Consider the following 16,660-nt stretch of genomic DNA (forward strand, 5'->3'; position numbering starts at 1 on the left):
CCTTCTCTGTTCAACCAGCCAAACTATGGAATTCATTACCCCAACTATGAGAGCCACAGATAACTTTCTTGTCTTCAGAAAACTACTCAAGAGTTGGCTCTTTCCTTCATAACCACCATTTTCAAACAACTATGGACTGCATATGCCTATGTTGCTAAATATTTTTTTTCTGGTTATGTGTCTATTTCTAGTTATGTATAGTTCTTTAGAAAATATGTATCGCTACTATGTCATAACAATAAAATACACACACACACACTCTTTAAACCTGTTTGACTAAGTATATTTACCCATGGTTCATATTATACATTGTATGTACTTATGTGTGCATATGTGTGTGTATTCATGCATGTATGTGTGTGTGTGTGTATATATATATATATATATATATGTATGTGTGCATGTTGTTCTGTGCTTGGCATGTTTGTGGGTCATTGCATAGCTCCTGGGTGGGTTGTTATACTATATATCTATGAATCCCTGCTCTCATCTTATCACACTTATCTACCCATCATTGTATGTCATGTCTCGATCAATCTATCCTCCATTCCCACTCTGACTCATCCCAAATCCATTCTGCTACTTTCATCTCCTAAATAACTCTGCCTAAGCTCTTCCCTCCGCTTCCACATCTAACTCACCAAACCTCACTCTACTACCGTGACCTCCCAAACAACCCTACTAAATTCTCCCTCATTTATCTCACCCTGCTACTATGATCTCCCTAACCCTTCCACAGACTCTTCCCTCCTCCATCCCCCTTTACTCATCCGAAGCCTTTGGGATGAGTAAATGAGGGATGTACTCCCAATTAACACTTCTGGATTTCTTTCCTCCTCCACCCCTCCATTACTCCAGCCAATCTAACTAACAAACTCTCATATCCGCGGCTCAAATTAACTCATAATAATACTAAAACTGTACTCATATATTTCCCTATACTAATCCATCACTAATTCGTGTTGGGTGCTGGAGTAGCGTGCTACTCGCCGAAAAGCACTTCGACGCCTCGTCAGGGGTAGTAAACGCTATATAAATACAATTACAATACAGAACAATACAAATCTGTCCCACTTCAGTCCAAATCAATTTGCCTCATTCTAGACCAAAACAATCTACCCCACTCCAATCCACTCCACTCCAATCCAAAACAATTTTCACCAGTCCAATCCAAAACAATTTGCCCCACTCCAATCTAAAACAATTAGCCGCACTCCAATTCAGTACACTCCACACTGCCTCACTCCAATCCAAAACAATCTTCTCATGCCAATCCAAAACAATCTCTACCACTCAAGTCTTCCCCACTCCAATCTAAAACAATGTGCCCCACTCCAATCTGCCCCCTTCCCCTCCATATAATCTGCCCCACTCCTGTCTGCCCCTCACCAATCCAAAACAATCTGCCCCACTCCCATCTTCACCACTCCAATCAAATAAAATCTTCCCACTTCAATCCAAAACAAGCTGCCCCACTCCAGTCCAAAACAATCTGGCTCACTCAATCCAAAGCAATCTGCCCCACTCAAATGAGCCCCACTCCAGTCCAAAACAATCTGCTCCACTCCAATCGAAAAACAGTCTGACCCACTCCAGTATGCCCCACTTCAATGTACCCAATCCAGTCTGCCCCACTCAATCCAAAACATTGTGCCCCACTCCGATCTGTCCCACTTCACTTGAAAACAATGATTTTTACGGGGGATGAAAGATTAGGGTATGAGTACCCTTATCCTTCGAGTTCTGTAGAGGGTTGGGCGCAGTTGTGTGAAGCTTTGCAGTGTGGAGTGCTGATGTAATTTCAACATGGGTGATTCTCATTCGCTCCGCATCGGTGGGTGCTTGCTCTATGCAGGTTGAATTAGGTGAGCGGACTATGGTCTTTGAGGTGGACCTCGAAGATCTCAATAACGAGGATGGAGCGTCTATTGGGGAAGGAACGTTCCACTGCTCCCTTGTCATCTCACGGACTGCGCTCGGGTGGGTGGCCTGGGTGGAAATTGCATATTTATCAATTTGGACGTGGCTCCTGTGAGGCTCCGTTGGATTAGTTAATGCGGGAAGAGCCCCTTGGGAGGTGGAGGGGCCCGGGTTCCTCTCTGACGCAATCCATGGCGTGATAGGTGAGATCTTAAGGGATGAGCCAGAGGACACTGACTGCAGGAGGGTGTATAACTGGGGGCAGTTTGATTGCGGTTCGCTGGGCCTGTCCGGTGCTGCAGCGTTGCAGAGAGATCCTTGGTTCATGCTTCCAACAGAGACGGTTCCTTCCTCTATCTGCTGCCTTTGAGGATAGTAGCCATCTTGTGGTCCCGGTGGCAGAGCATTGTTATCTGACGATTTGGTGGGAGGCGGGTATTTTATCAGTTCCTCTTTGATGTTTAACTCTTTCCCCCAGATTCCTCCCAATGGGTTATTGCACCATTTTCTGTGTGCAGGATGGGCTTTGGTTTCTTGGCCCCGTGATGGTTTGTTGTGCATTTCCCTTAGCTGTTTCTTGTTTTTTCTAGACAGAACCGGAAGAAAGGGGCCTTCGTCACGGGTGTGTGTGTTTTTTTTTTCTGGGCTTTCTGTTATTGCTCCCATCGTCTGTTCTGGGCATGCTTCGGGCTGTGTTGCCATGTTGGTGACACCCATTTGAGGTCTGTTTACTGTTCCTGGGGTTGGTTGATCATGTGTCCATTGGCTGCCATTTCTCCATTCTTCAGCTTCCTGTTTTAAGTTTACCACTATTGTAGACATGATGGATGGCAATTCTTGCAGTTTATTTAAGATTGGGCTGTAATGACAATGATGACCCTGGGTTGGAAGCTCCTTGTCGGCCTCCACTTGTGCATCAGCTCTTTTGATTAGCGAGTTTAATCTGTCCAGATTGTTATCAGTAGCCATAGTTGTGGTAGCCAAACTTTGCAAGATTTGAATTTGAATGTTTAGTTTGTCTGTATTGAATATAGTAGCATTTGTTAGGTCTGTGAGGGATTTATTTAGAGCGGCCCACCCTGCCAGGAGAAGAGGGTCAGAGTCTATGTGCCTCAGATTTTGCGTGATTTCTGACGTGAGCAGCGAGTTTGTGAGGGGTTGGTTGCTGGAACTCTTTGTGGGAGAGAGTTGGTCATCCCTTTCGTCTACATCAGTGTTGAACACCTCCTCTAATTCCTCCAGTGTTAGAGAGGCCTCACTGGGGTGGTTAGGCAAATGTAACCTTGAGGTTGATAGTTTTGAGGACAGATTGTCCCAGCTGCCTTTTTGAATTTGCCCTTTGATGTGAAGGTCGTCAGTAACTATGGTTCTGTTAGTTACCACAATGGTGGGTGATAGCGCAATTGGCTGCTTTAATGGCTGGGGAGTATGCTCAGTTTTGTTATTTGAGGGATCCAAGCCTGGGGGGGAAGTCCACCCACAAGCTTCCCAGGGTGATTGCGCTGTCACTAAAAGCTCTTCATCCCGGGTGACAACTCGGGATTGAGTCTCCGGTCATAGTTTTGTAGCTAGTTTTTTTCTCCAGTGGCGTAAACTACTCAGGGATCCCTTTGGGACCACCCTTCATCCTCTGGGTTCCCCACTGTGTCTTCTCCTGGTTCCTGGGGAACCCACCTTTGGAGCTGTAGAGGCTGTTGCGCCCTTAGGCGACATCTGTGGCATGAGTTCGGGCTTTGTGGCATGCTTTGTTTTCCCTCTTTTGGCCCGCCTCCCTGTTTGTTAGGGGCGGCCTTTTCTCTCCTCATTAAATTTTGTATTCTGTTGTGAGCCATTAAGAGGTGGGAGCTGCGGGTCCTCATGCTCTCACCACCCTTCTTTTGGTCTCCCTTGAGGAATTCAAGGACTGTGGGCACTCCTCCTTCTCCTCTTTTATTCATGGGATGAGTGTGAGAGTGAGACAGGAGAATGGGGGGCTGGTGTCCTCCTGGAGTTCTCCTGACTTGCAATCCGCAGCAGGAAGGGGAGCCCAGGCCATGCGAGCAGGACTCACCGGTGCCTGCAAGCCGCACGTAGGCCCAGCTGGGCTGCTTCCGCGGTGAACGGGGGCGCTCTTGGCGACAGCCGCCTACGACTGTGACGCTTGGTCTGGGGCCCACGCCTACGCTTGCTGTCTGCTCCTGCTGCAGGTCCCTGCTGTAGCTACGTAGTTGAAGCAGTTGAGGCTGCATTGGGTCCACCAGTGTGTTTTCAGCTGCCAGGCTTCGTTCACCTGCTCTGGCCTGAGAGGTTCTGTGATCCTGAGATGCCCTGAGGTGAGATGCACCACAGATGTGCAGACTTTTGGTCCCCTTGCATGGGGCCTCTAGGGCCTCTGGGAATGTTGCTGCTCATTGCTGAGGGATGGTGGCGAGCGGGTCTCACCGGTGCTCCCCACAAGCTGCACCCAGACCTAGCTGGGCCGCTTCTGTGGAGGACCGAGGTGCGCACTTGACGGCAGCTGGATACAGCTGCCACGCCCAAACTGGTCAGGCTAGTGTGACTGTGAGGCACTGGGTCCTTTGGGCCTGCCTCCTGCTTCCCTTCCTCCTCTGTCTTCACTTGTATCCTCTCTGCGAGGCACGGGGGAATGGAGTAAGCTGCTGAATTGCCAGGGGCTGCTGAACTGCCAGGGGCTCGCCAGGCCTGCCTCCCCTTTTGCTCCTCCCATTTGTTCCTCCTCTGCCTTCTCACCTCCTCACTCCACATGATGCCTCCGGGAACAGAGAATTGGGGAGTGGGGGGAAGGGGAGGCAGGAGTGACTGAACCGCAGCTGTCCGGCCGGCTTTGAGCGAGGAGGATCGCGTCCTCCCAGGCTGCCGCCAGCACGCAGGGAGCACAGCCGGGTCGCGGGGACTCCTTCCAGGATGAGTGTCGGCGTTTGCGTTTGCTTGCTGTGCGTCCATATCTTAGAGAGCGTCTCTCTGTGTAGTTCGGTTGTAGGGTGCCCTATTCTTGCGGTTCAGGATTACTCAGTTTGTCTTCCATTTTCAAGGCATTACAGTATCGGTTATTTGACCTAAACAGAGGCATACCCCGTGGCGTCAGACAGCTCTCGGAGTCTATCCATCCCTCAGTGGCTATCCATCCATATACTTACAGTGACGGACTGGCACATGAGTTACTCTTTTTCATGACCAAAAGTGTAACTAAAAAAAAGGTAAAATATTCACGAAGTAGAGGAGAAGTCCTGGAGTGAGAGGGGTGTTATTAAAAGGCGAGTCCAAACCTTGAACTAAATTATACATAAAGGCAGCCTTTAGACAATATAATATCAGATTTGTTGGTGTCCATTGTCACACCATAAAGTCTCACAGAAGCATGACTTCAAGGTCAGCACATCCGTCACGTATTCTGATATTTAATAGAATGATACCGTTGGGGATTTGTTCGTTGGAAGAGCATGGCACGCCAGTAAATGGCCATCATGTGGGGCAGTTTTGATTGCAGCTGATTTTTTTTTTTTCTGTGGGAAACTTGTAATGGTTGCATGTGTTTTCAAAGTCTGGTGTTCAAACATATTTGTTTGTGTGAGGCAGTGTACTTATTTCCTGTTATGGCTGGGTTTGCAGACGTCTCCGCAAACCCAAAAGTAGCCCCCAACATCCTCTCTCTGGACCTGCACTTGTTTGGCAAATCCAATTACTAGAATGCAACTTTACATGGCGGTACTCCAGCAACACTGATGACATGGCTCACGCATCTCTGTACAGGGCTTTAGGAGATTAAACCTACCTTGGTAGGGGCTCTAAAGCTGAACCCCAAAGTGTTGGGATGGGGACCAAAAGTCCCTAGACACTACTGATTAATGAAAAGGTGGACTGATCTATTGACAGGACCACTCAAATTATGAGATTTTGCATTTTTTGCATAATTGACTGTTAAACTGCTACTAATAAGATGAAACCTTTGTTCAGACATTGCTAACCTGTGTAAAAAGTGCAACATAAGAAAGTAATACTATCACAAGTTGTGCTGTATTACTTCGCATAATTTGGCTTTTCTCGCTACTTAATTTAGTCAACCTTGCTGCTTAATTTAGTCACCCCTGCCACATAATTCCAGTGGCCCTGCCTATTGGGAAACAGATGAATCCTAAAAGATGAAAAGCTGGTTTGGCTTGGGTGGAGTCTGTCGAGCCTGAAGTAACTCTGTTAAAAACTTTGTTAATTAGCTTGCCTTGGTGTATAACGCTTTCCCTGAATGCCAGTCTGTCTCTGTCACTCACTTGGTTGGAATTAATTTCAGTACTTGTCTGAATAAGCGTGTAAATTAATAGTCCGCACCTAATAAAGCGGTAGTGTTGTCATTGCTGATTGTATGCACCGGTATGGGGAAGAAAAATGAGATTTCAGGAATATGCTAAATATTGAATTTTCTCCTTTTTTACATTACTTTTTCGTGTTTATGGAGAGTTTACGATTCTTGTATGTGTTATTTTTCCCAGGGGTTGATGTCTCTTTTACTAAACTTTGAACTGAAGGCCATTGAACGCGTGACTGAATGCATCCCCAATAAGTATTTGCAATGCAGTCCTTCTTGCATTTGTGAAAGTTAGAACTTTTTGCTTTGAAAATGCAATTTTTTAAAAACTTTTGCTTTTTAGTATATAGTGAAGTGATGATATTTGCATGGTGCTATTGCCATTCGTTTGACCTTGCGGCGCTGGAGAACCAGAAAATGTAAAATAGGTTATGAGGGAGTGGAGAAAAGAGTAATAAAAAATAAGTAACAGCATCCTGGAAAAAGCAAACACTCACAGAGAATGCAAGATTAAGTTAAGCATGTGAAATATAAACATAAGGTACTGCACCCTGCAATCTTGAATTCAGCACATTCCCAATAACTTTTGCTCACCGTGCTGGAAAATGAAGTGCAACGCCTGTTTAAGAAAGGTTTTATGCTGTGCATTCAGGTTATGAGGGAGGGGAGACAAGAGTAATAAGCTGTTTCGAAAAAAATAAAATAAGTATGAGGTTGTGGCATATGAAACTTCATCTACTCATGTAAAGCGCTCTTCATTCGAGTTTGCGTCACTTGAAACTTCACGTCCTCATGGAAAGTGCTCAGGCACCACAAAGAAACAGCAGCACGCCCAATACAAGGAAGAGGAAGAAACAGCATATGGCCTCGCAGCATGAAGTGGCGAGACAAAAAAACACAAGCATTTGCAATGCTCTGGGTCTCGCGTTTGCTCGCGTTAGGATTTTAAAACGCTGATAGCTCTAACTGGACCTTTCTTGCCACATAAATTGAAAATGAAAAGTAAAACAGTTGACATAAGCAAGCCGATTCAAAGCACCATGGCCGCCATGAGTATGAGTGCAAAGGAGAGACGCGAAAGGAAAAAGAAGTTTGCTTGCAGTCAAATATATCACAAAACGTGCCATGTAACAGGGTCGATGGCCAAGGTGGTAACCAAACTGCCCCAAGGAGGGACAAACGTAAAGTATTTACCAATGATAACAAAGAATTTTTGAAAGGCAGGCCCATTAACGATTGATAGTAATGGGCGTGCAGTGTGCGTGGTTAAAAGCCCACAGATTGATTACAACAGGCCAGAGCTTTAGCGCGCTCAACCTAAAATGTAGTGCGCCACATTAAGGTACGTGGCAGATCGTGTAATAATCCATATAACAAGAGTCAGTCTTCAACGCGGTAACAAAGCAGCCTCAAGGCGGGATGAACGTGAAGCATTTACCTACGAAGTCAAGGGAATTTTGAAAGACAGGCCAAGGAACGAATGAAAGTGATGGGGGTGAGATGGGCTTGTTGAAAGCCCACAGATGTAGATTACAATATGTTGAGAGACACCGCTTGTGCGCTACCTAGGCTCAATCTAAAAATGGAACCTTGAAATGCCATTCTAGTCCCCGGGGGTGAGACATTTTCAACTGCCTTTTCCTGATTTTCAAATCACTCAGAAAGGGTACTATCACACACCTGAAGCTCAAAAATTCTTTATTTTCTCTCCTTCCCATACATTATCATTAAATGCGAAACTGTTATTTTTGCTTTTTGGTCCAATGTCCAGATATTTTTGCACTTAAGAGTAAATATTGCACATTTGATGCGAGGAAATTCTCTGCACCAGTCCTGAGATATTTGGACTGCCTTTTTCTTCTCAAAGGTTGCACTGTCTGGGACAGAGTCATTGATCGGCCAGGCTCTGCCGGCCATCAGAAGCACTAGATTGTCTGGAAATAGGTATAGCTGTGATCTCACCATCATCTTTACCTTCAGGGCTGCAGATTTTGGGCATTGTATTCTGATTGATATCATGTAATATGCTATCGCTGTTTTGCTGTGACTTGATGTACACTCACATCATCCCCCACGCATAGAAAAATGTTAGGTCCTGGTTTGGCCGGGCAGTGACTTGAAGTCCCAAAACTCGTTTTGAGCATCAGAGTTATTGGTGAACATTATGTCTGCCAGAAGAAAGCTCTGTAATGCCACAGAAAAAGCCTAAGCTGATTCCTTTGCTAAGAAGAATAGGTGTAGGAAAGTACCATCTTGCCTGGCGTGTTACCCCCATTTTTCACAGTATGTATGTTGTTTTAGCCCTTGTGTCACTGGGATCCTGCCAGACAGGACCCCAGTGCTCATAGTATGTGCCCTGTATGTGTTCCCTGTGTGGTGCCTAACTGGATCACTGAGGCTCTGCTAACCAGAACCTCAGTGTTTATGCTCTCTCTGCTTTCTAAATTTGTCACTGCAGGCTAGTGACTAAATTTACCAATTCTCATTGGCACACTGGTACACCCATATAATTCCCTTGTATATGGTACTTAGGTACCCAGGGTATTGGGGTTCCAGGAGATCCCTTTGGGCTGCAGCATTTCGTTTGCCACCCATAGGGAGCTCAGGCAATTCTTACACAGGCCTGCCACTGCAGCCTGAGTGAAATAACGTCCACGTTATTTCACAGCCATTTTTCACTGCACAGAAGTAACTTATAAGTCACCTAAATGTCTAACCCTCACTTGGTGAAGGTTGGGTGCCAAGTTACTTAGTTTGTGGGCACCCTGGCACTACCCAAGGTGCCCCCACATCGTTTAGGGCAATTTCCCCTGACTTTGCGAGTGTGGGGACACCATTACACGCGTGCACTATACATAGGTCACTACCTATGTATAGCGTCACAATGGTAACTCCGAACATGGCCATGTAATATGTCTAAGATCATGGAATTGTCCCCCCAATACCATTCTGGTATTGGGGGGACAATTCCATGATCCCCCGGGTCTCTAGCAGAGAACCCGGGTACTGCCAAACTGCCTTTCCGGGGTTTCCACTGCAGCTGCTGCTGCTGCCAACCCCTCAGACAGGATTCTGCCCTCCTGGGGTCTGGGCAGCCTGGTTCCAGGAAGGCAGAACAAAGGATTTCCTCTGAGAGAGGGTGTTACACCATCTCCCTTTGGAAATAGGTGTGAAGGGCTGAGGAGGAGTAGCCTCCCCAGCCTCTGGAAATGCTTTGATGGGCACAGATGGTGCCCATCTCTGCATAAGCCAGTCTACACCGGTTCACCTCAGCCCTGACGTCAGAGACCCCCCCTGATAGGCTCTTACTTTTCTTGGTAGCCAATCCTTCTTTCTTGGTCGCCAAACCTCCTTTTCTGGCTATTTAGGGTCTCTGCTTTGGGGTATTCTTCATATAACGAATGCAAGAGCTCACCATAGTTCCTCTGCACTTCCCTCTTCGACTTCTGCCAAGGACCGACCGCGGACTGCTCCAGGACGCCTGCAAAACCCAACAAAGTAGCAAGACTACTACCAGCAATATTGTAGCACCTCATCCTGCCGGCTTTCTCGACTGTTTCCTGGTGGTGCATGCTGTGGGGGTCATCTGCCTTCAACCTGCACTGAAAGCCAAGAAGAAATCTCCAGTGGGTCTACGGAATCTTCCCCCTGCTAACGCAGGTACCAAAAGACTGCATCACCGGTCCTCTGGGTCCCCTCTCATCCTGAAGAGCGTGGTCCCTAGAACACAGGAAATCTATCCAAGTGACTCCCACCGTCCAGTGATCCTTTAGTCCAAGTTTGGTGGAGGTAAGTCCTTGCCTCCTCACGCTAGACTGCAAACCTGTGTACTACGTGATTTGCAGCTCCTCCGGCTTCTGTGCACTCCTCCAAGGATTCCTTTGTGCACAGCCTAGCCTGCGTCCCCAGCACTCCATCCTGCAGTGCTCAACCCTCTGAGTTGGACTCCGATGCCGTGGGACCCTCCTTTGTGACTCTGAGCCAGCTCCGGTTTACAAATCTTCTAAGTGCCTGCTTCGGTACTTCTGCGGGTGCTGCCTGCTTCTGTGGGGGCTCTTCGAGTTGCTAAGCTCCCCCTCTGTTTCCTCCTCCAAGGGGCGACATCCTGGTCCTTACTGGTCCCCAGCAGCACCCAAAAACCTCTACCGCAACCCTTGCAGCTAGCAAGGCTTGTTTGCGGTATTTCTGCGTGGAAACACTTCTGCAACCTTCAGCATGCCGTGGGACATCTTCCATCCAAAGGAGAAGTTCCTACCTCTCTTCGCTGTTGCAGAATCCTAAGCTTCTTCCATCTGGAGGCAGCTTCCTTGCACCTTCATCTGGGGTTTCCGGGGCTCCTGCCCCCCCAGACACTATCGCGACTTTTGGACTTTGTTCCCTTGCCTTGCAGGTCGTCCGGTCCAGGAATCCGTCTTCAGTGCTTTGCTGGTGTTTGTGGTTCTTGCAGAATCCCCCTATCACGACTATTGTGTCCTTCTGGGGTAGTAGGTGTACTTTGCTCCTACTTTTCAGGGTCTTGGGGGTGGGGTATCTTGGACACCCTGACTGTTTTCTTACAGTCCCAGCGACCCTCTACAAGCTCCCAGAGGTCTGGGGTCCATTTGTGATTTGCATTCCACTTTTGGAGTATATGGTTTGTGTTGCCTCTAGACCTATGTTCACCCATTGCATCCTATTGTAATTCTACACTGTTTGCATTACTTTTCTTACTCTTACTTACCTGTTTTGGGTTTGTGTACATATAACTTGTGTGTATTACTTACCTTCTAACTGAGGGTACTCATTGAGATACTTGTGGCATATTGTCATAAAAATAAAGTACCTTTATTTTTAGTAACTCTGAGTATTGTGTTTTCTTATGATATTGTGCTGTATGATATATGTGGTATAGTAGGAGCTTTGCATGTCTCCTAGTTCAGCCTAAGCTTTGCCATTGCTACCTTCTATCAGCCTAAGCTGATAGAAACACCTCTATTCTACTAATAAGGGATAACTGGACCTGGCACAGGGTGTAAGTACCACAAGCTACCCACTTTAAGCCAGACCAGCCTCCTACAACAGGAAAAAGCACAACCCGTTAGAGAATAGCCACCTGCGCCTTAACTGCTATTACACAGGACATGATGATAAGTACAATAACAAAGCTAGTGGCTGACAGTTGCCTAATAGAAAGTCCAGGAGATGCATTATCATTGAAAGAAACAGTGTCTCTGTCATCATCTTCATCCACATTAATTTCCACAGTTAACAAGGAAGGGGATCAGCCAGCAAAAGGGAAATGCGTTCTTAAAGAGAAGGTACCAGAGATTTCTCTAAGACGAAGATTTTGATTCCTTGAATCGAGTCCTCACCATATACCAGCGGAGGGTTATTTAGGCAGTTCTACAGCCTAGCCAGTTCCAAAGGAGGCCAAGGATCTAATACACAAATAGCAAAAGGACTGGGATATGGCGTTTATCAAAATGTATGATGCACATATGTGACCTAGATGAGGCACTTTAAGTGAAAGATAATAGAATTGTAAGACAATGCTTTGGTGACCATAGTGGATACTTCTCCAACTGTTCAGTTTGTCAAGAAAGTAGCGGGTATCTGTACTGTAGATTCTTGTTAGCATCTCACTTGGAAGAAGGACCTTTATGCATCTGTCATTGGAGAAATACTACCAGAAATTGCCAGTTTTATTTTAGCAGAGTTAAAATCATGCATGTCTTTTAGATAAAATAGAGCTGCATGCGCAGTTAAACTTAGATGTGGGCTTTTACTAACCTGCTAGTATCAACACTCAAACTGAAGCTGCTTTTGTAATTCAGTGGGGTAAAGAACGGAATGGGATTCTCAAAAGCATGTATGATTATGGGAAAGTAATAGTACAGGAGTACTCTTTTACTTATTCTTACATATATTTGTCATTTGGCCCCAGGAACGTCAATTTCCCTTTCATAAAATGTGCGCTGAGGGCACAGTCCTTTCTATTTCTATTTTTATTCTCAGTTTATATGTTTTGAAGCCAATTCACAAAACTCAGAAATGTCTTTGTGAATAGGCCCCCAAGAGTACATAGAAGCACACCTTGTTTGGTCTTCCCCTCTTAAGTCAACTGTTTGGCTTATTGGTGGAGGAGGTGGTTAGAAATGTATCCGTGAACAATACCACATTTTTCTCCAGCAATTACTTTGGAAAAACATTCTTTAGTACATTTCCAAACCCACCGAAGATATGTTGCACTGAACTTTTAACATAGCAATCAAATTCCAGGCTTAAATATCTAGGGACACTCTGATTCAGTTTAAAGAGCAGGAAAGGTTTCCATTACTTCCTATATCAGAAGCAGCAGTTCACGTGGCAGCTTGAAGGCTGATCTAAATTGTTTTCCCTACCTGCGCGATGTCCTGTTCAATACTCTTGGGTTGCGGAATAGCCACCAAAAACGTACAATATTTTTTTCACCTCTGTCCCTATGATTCACTTATAATCAAGACTCTGGTGCCAAGTAATGGAAAGGCTGTTCTTTAATGCTTCTGGAGGAGAATTAATTGGGGAATGTAGATTGGTAATAGTCTTGAAAAACATCTGCCGATTTAGCCTCACTGTGCAATTCAAAATGAAGGCATTATATGGAACTCTTTTGCTAGTATGGCCAAGTGCAATATTGGCCTCACTAGATCTGCAAGATGCATAACTTCCTTCTGCTATTTCCAAAGATTGTCAGCGTTTCCTCTGGTTTGAAGTCTTGAATCAACAGTGATAGTTTGCAGGCTTCTCCTTCAGCCTGAGTTTTGTAAAAATGTACCTGCACCACCATTGAGAGTTCTGTGCACACGATCAAAATGGTACTGCATACCTTGTAGATTTGCTGAGATACTCGTCCACAAAGGAGCAGACAAAACCATACAAGAGGATTGGCCCTGAGCTGTTTCGGTAGAATGAGATTCTCCTGAATTCTGAGAAAGCCCATCAATTTCGTCATAGCATTTACAACAGTACTTTAGTTCCACTCCTCAAATTAACCTTGGACAGGCTTAAAGAGCTACAACTGTTGAGTTGTCTAAACCACAATCCATTCCAATAGAAGAGGATATGGATGCCACTGCAGGGCCAAATGTCTATTTTTCCAGTCCTTATGAAGAAACTACACCTGGTATAGGTGGTGCCTAATGTCCTGAGGTCTTAGTTGCTGTTTTGCTCTTGTCACAAGATTGGGATCCAAGGATCCTAGTGCAACAAGCCATCCGGGAAGAAAGCCAGCAATGGCTGTATCACCCTCCTTAGATCAGTGGTTTTCAAACTTTTTAATGCCGCACCCCCCAGGTGAAAAAATAAAATCACCAGGCCTCTCCTCAGAATTTTTTGCAATTATTCTACTAAGGTGGACTTTTTTAAACATTGCAGTTAAGTGTTGTTACCATTTTAAACATGCAATAAATTCTTTCTACTTAAAACAAAGTACTGTTATCTGCATAGTACATCTTTGGACCAGAGCCTGGTCGTCGTCCCCCCACCTTCCCCCCCGGATCACTTGAGACCCCCCTAGGGTTGCCCGCCACCCAGTTTGAAGACCGCTACCTTAGATAGTGGACTTTACTTCGTTCCTTCCAGACCCAAGGAATATTGATTGTTGATGTCTGTGGGTGACAGTGAGATACAGTGTAGCCTCGACACAGACTGGCTGGTGTCAGTGGTCCCCATGTGAGCAGAACTAGGCCTTCAACTGCAAGGAACCAGTTAGAGTGATGAAAAGCCCAGAAAGGTTTGCATATTTGCTGAAGAGATGTGGGGACCTGATTAGAACAAACACCACCACAGCAAACTGACGCCAGTCAATGGAAAAAGCTTCTCAAGTGCCGTGATGTAGTTGACAATATAATGTGTAAATCTATTCTATTAAGTCTCTCATGTCTTTTGGTTTGTTTGTATGTGGAATAAACCGTTGTCCGAGGTTATCCCTAAGCTACATTTTTCCCTCGTGTCAGTGAGGTTTAGTTTTCCCTGTGTGGACCTGTTTGTCTACGTCCTGGATTCTTTACTCCTTAGGATCTGCACCCGTTTCTTGAAACAGGTAGCCTGGTGGACATTTGGGTCAGATGCACTTTGTCAGTGGCTAAATGCACTATAACTTGCATTTTCTCAGTTTCCCGTGTTTACTGGTCTGCAGCATGTGATTAGAAGGGAAGTGGCAGAGACAATCATTTTCCCGATTTGTACAAGCTTTGTCTTGGTTCTAATCTTTTCACATGTTACCAGTAAATCAGGAATGGGTGGATGGATGGGTGTATATGCTCTCTTCTGGGATGTATTGCCAGCATGACTCTTTTAGTCATTTGGTCTTCATATGTCAGATTCTCCTGCGAGGAAGCTAATGCAGTGCAGCATTTGCATTGGAGTTCCACACAGAAGTTACATGACCATCATTTAAGCAGTGGGGTGGTAGTGATGAAGAACTAAAGTCCTGGGAATTTGAAGTATCAATAATTTCTCAATCCCTACAGGGTGGCTTCTGGTAAGGAGTTAGCTTTTACTGCTGTTCAGTTATAATAGTCAACAAACTCCGCCTTAGGGAATTTGGATTGGATTAAATTTTTAGCTCATAGGCATATCAAATCTGCATTCCAAGCCATCAGTTCCAGCACGAGACCTGCCACTGGATTAACAGGCACTGCAGGGTCCCCCTTCAAACCATTAGAGGACCCATAGAGGTACTTTTTATTTGTATTCGATTCATTAAAATCTCAAAAAAGAAGGACCATGATTAAAATTCATAAAAGTTCAAAAATGTGCAAACTTCAAGTGTTTATACTGTTAATTAGGTATAGGCCCTAAACAAGTTAAGCTGAATTAAAATACACAAGTGTTTTATGTGCTTTGAGTGCTGTCTGGGGATTAGCGAGCACATGACTTGACTAGGGGCCTCCTCAAAGCTCTAGTTTAAAGTGTGAGAGTACAAAATAAAGGAGATTCAACATTCTGTTTCATGAAATTTTAAAAAGTCACACAAGTGTCTTTGGGTAATGCATGCAGCTTTGTCTTGGAGTTCCAAAATGCCAGGATAGCCCTTGATATTGATAATTAGTAACAGTGCCCTGCATAGCACCCTATCCCGCTTATGGCAGGTTATTCGGGAGGACCTGGGGAGCCAAAGATGACTTAAGGTGCAGATGTGCAAAACAGCTGTTTCAGATGCATATATGCTGTCTGGTAGTTGTCAAGCTCATGACTTGACTAACGATCTCCCAAAGCCTAATCATGGTTACGTTTTTAACTTTGAAGTTTTTTGTTGCAGTTGCTTCAGCAAGGTAATTGGGAGGCTGTGTATTCTAAGTTGTCTTCATATCTTTTATTATTTTCCTGATCGCTTTGCTCTCAAGTTCAGTTACCATCATGCAGATTTATTTAAATCAGCAGAAATCAGCTTGGAAGGGGCACGGATGGGCAGTATCTTCCATGATGAGCAGTGTAAAACCATACCAACCTATGGAAAAGCAGACAGACCTGTCTTCAGTATGTCAGAGGCGATATACTCACAGTAGTCTACACCCAGTGGCTTTTCTTAACACAACAGCGAAATCCATGGAGTAATTCTTCTTCAGCACTTTGAGGTTGATGTCCTAAAGAAATGCTCAAGCAAATGGGATTGGCTACAGGCATTTAGAACCTCCTTGATCTGTTCTTTCAATGAAGAAACTGTATGCCCTTCTTGATGATGTAAGTTCCTGGCTTTCATATTTTCTTCCAGGCATTCCAAATCTTGCACTTCCTTTGGTTGTGACCAAGTCCGCATGTTTCAGAACTGATCATGTCACTCCCTATCAGACTATTCTAAGCACATGCTGGCGCTGGTTTATGCATGTGATGGGTTTACCCCAGTCCTGAACGTGGTATGAGTTTAGTCTCTGACATTCATAGAAAACACACATACGTAGGGACAGTTTCTCAGAGCATCAGCTGTTTGGTTACAAAACACTTCCCTGTCCTTTACATGTTAGATGGAGATTCCAGCCAGAGAACCACAACTGTATGCTGATTGCCGACTGCTTCGCTACAGATGCTAACGCAGAATTCAGGCCTTTGCACAGGTATGGGGCATGATGTCTTCCTGGGGTAACCTGAAGCGCAGATCTAGAGCTTAACATGCTGTGCTCTATTATAGCCTAGGTAGGAGTTAGTCTATGACTCTAGTGACAACATGATAGCGTTATTTCTATGTTTTACTCTCTTAGTCACAATTTTAATCCTGTTATGTTTTGTCGTCCTGGTTATTGCAGCTCACGCTTTTCTAAATAAGATGCAGTCGCTTCATTAAAATCTTATTGAAACATATACTGCCTCCGTTTGTCATTACGTATATGAGACTAATGTAACTGAGAGAAACGGAAGTGACCTGAGTGACCACGGCTTCCCTGAGAAACCATTTATGTCATGCGCTCGGCTGCCCAATTATCC

General features: G+C 45.2%; 1 protein-coding gene across 1 annotated transcript in view; it reads left to right on the forward strand.

The window, feature by feature from the left end:
• The window catches only part of LOC138304113 (rho GTPase-activating protein 39-like), a 598,847-nt gene that overhangs the window by 30,974 nt on the left and 551,213 nt on the right, over window positions 1-16,660 (forward strand). The window lies entirely within an intron of this gene.

This window comes from Pleurodeles waltl, chromosome 7 (assembly GCF_031143425.1).
Source record: "Pleurodeles waltl isolate 20211129_DDA chromosome 7, aPleWal1.hap1.20221129, whole genome shotgun sequence".
NCBI classification, from domain to species: Eukaryota; Metazoa; Chordata; class Amphibia; order Caudata; family Salamandridae; genus Pleurodeles; species Pleurodeles waltl.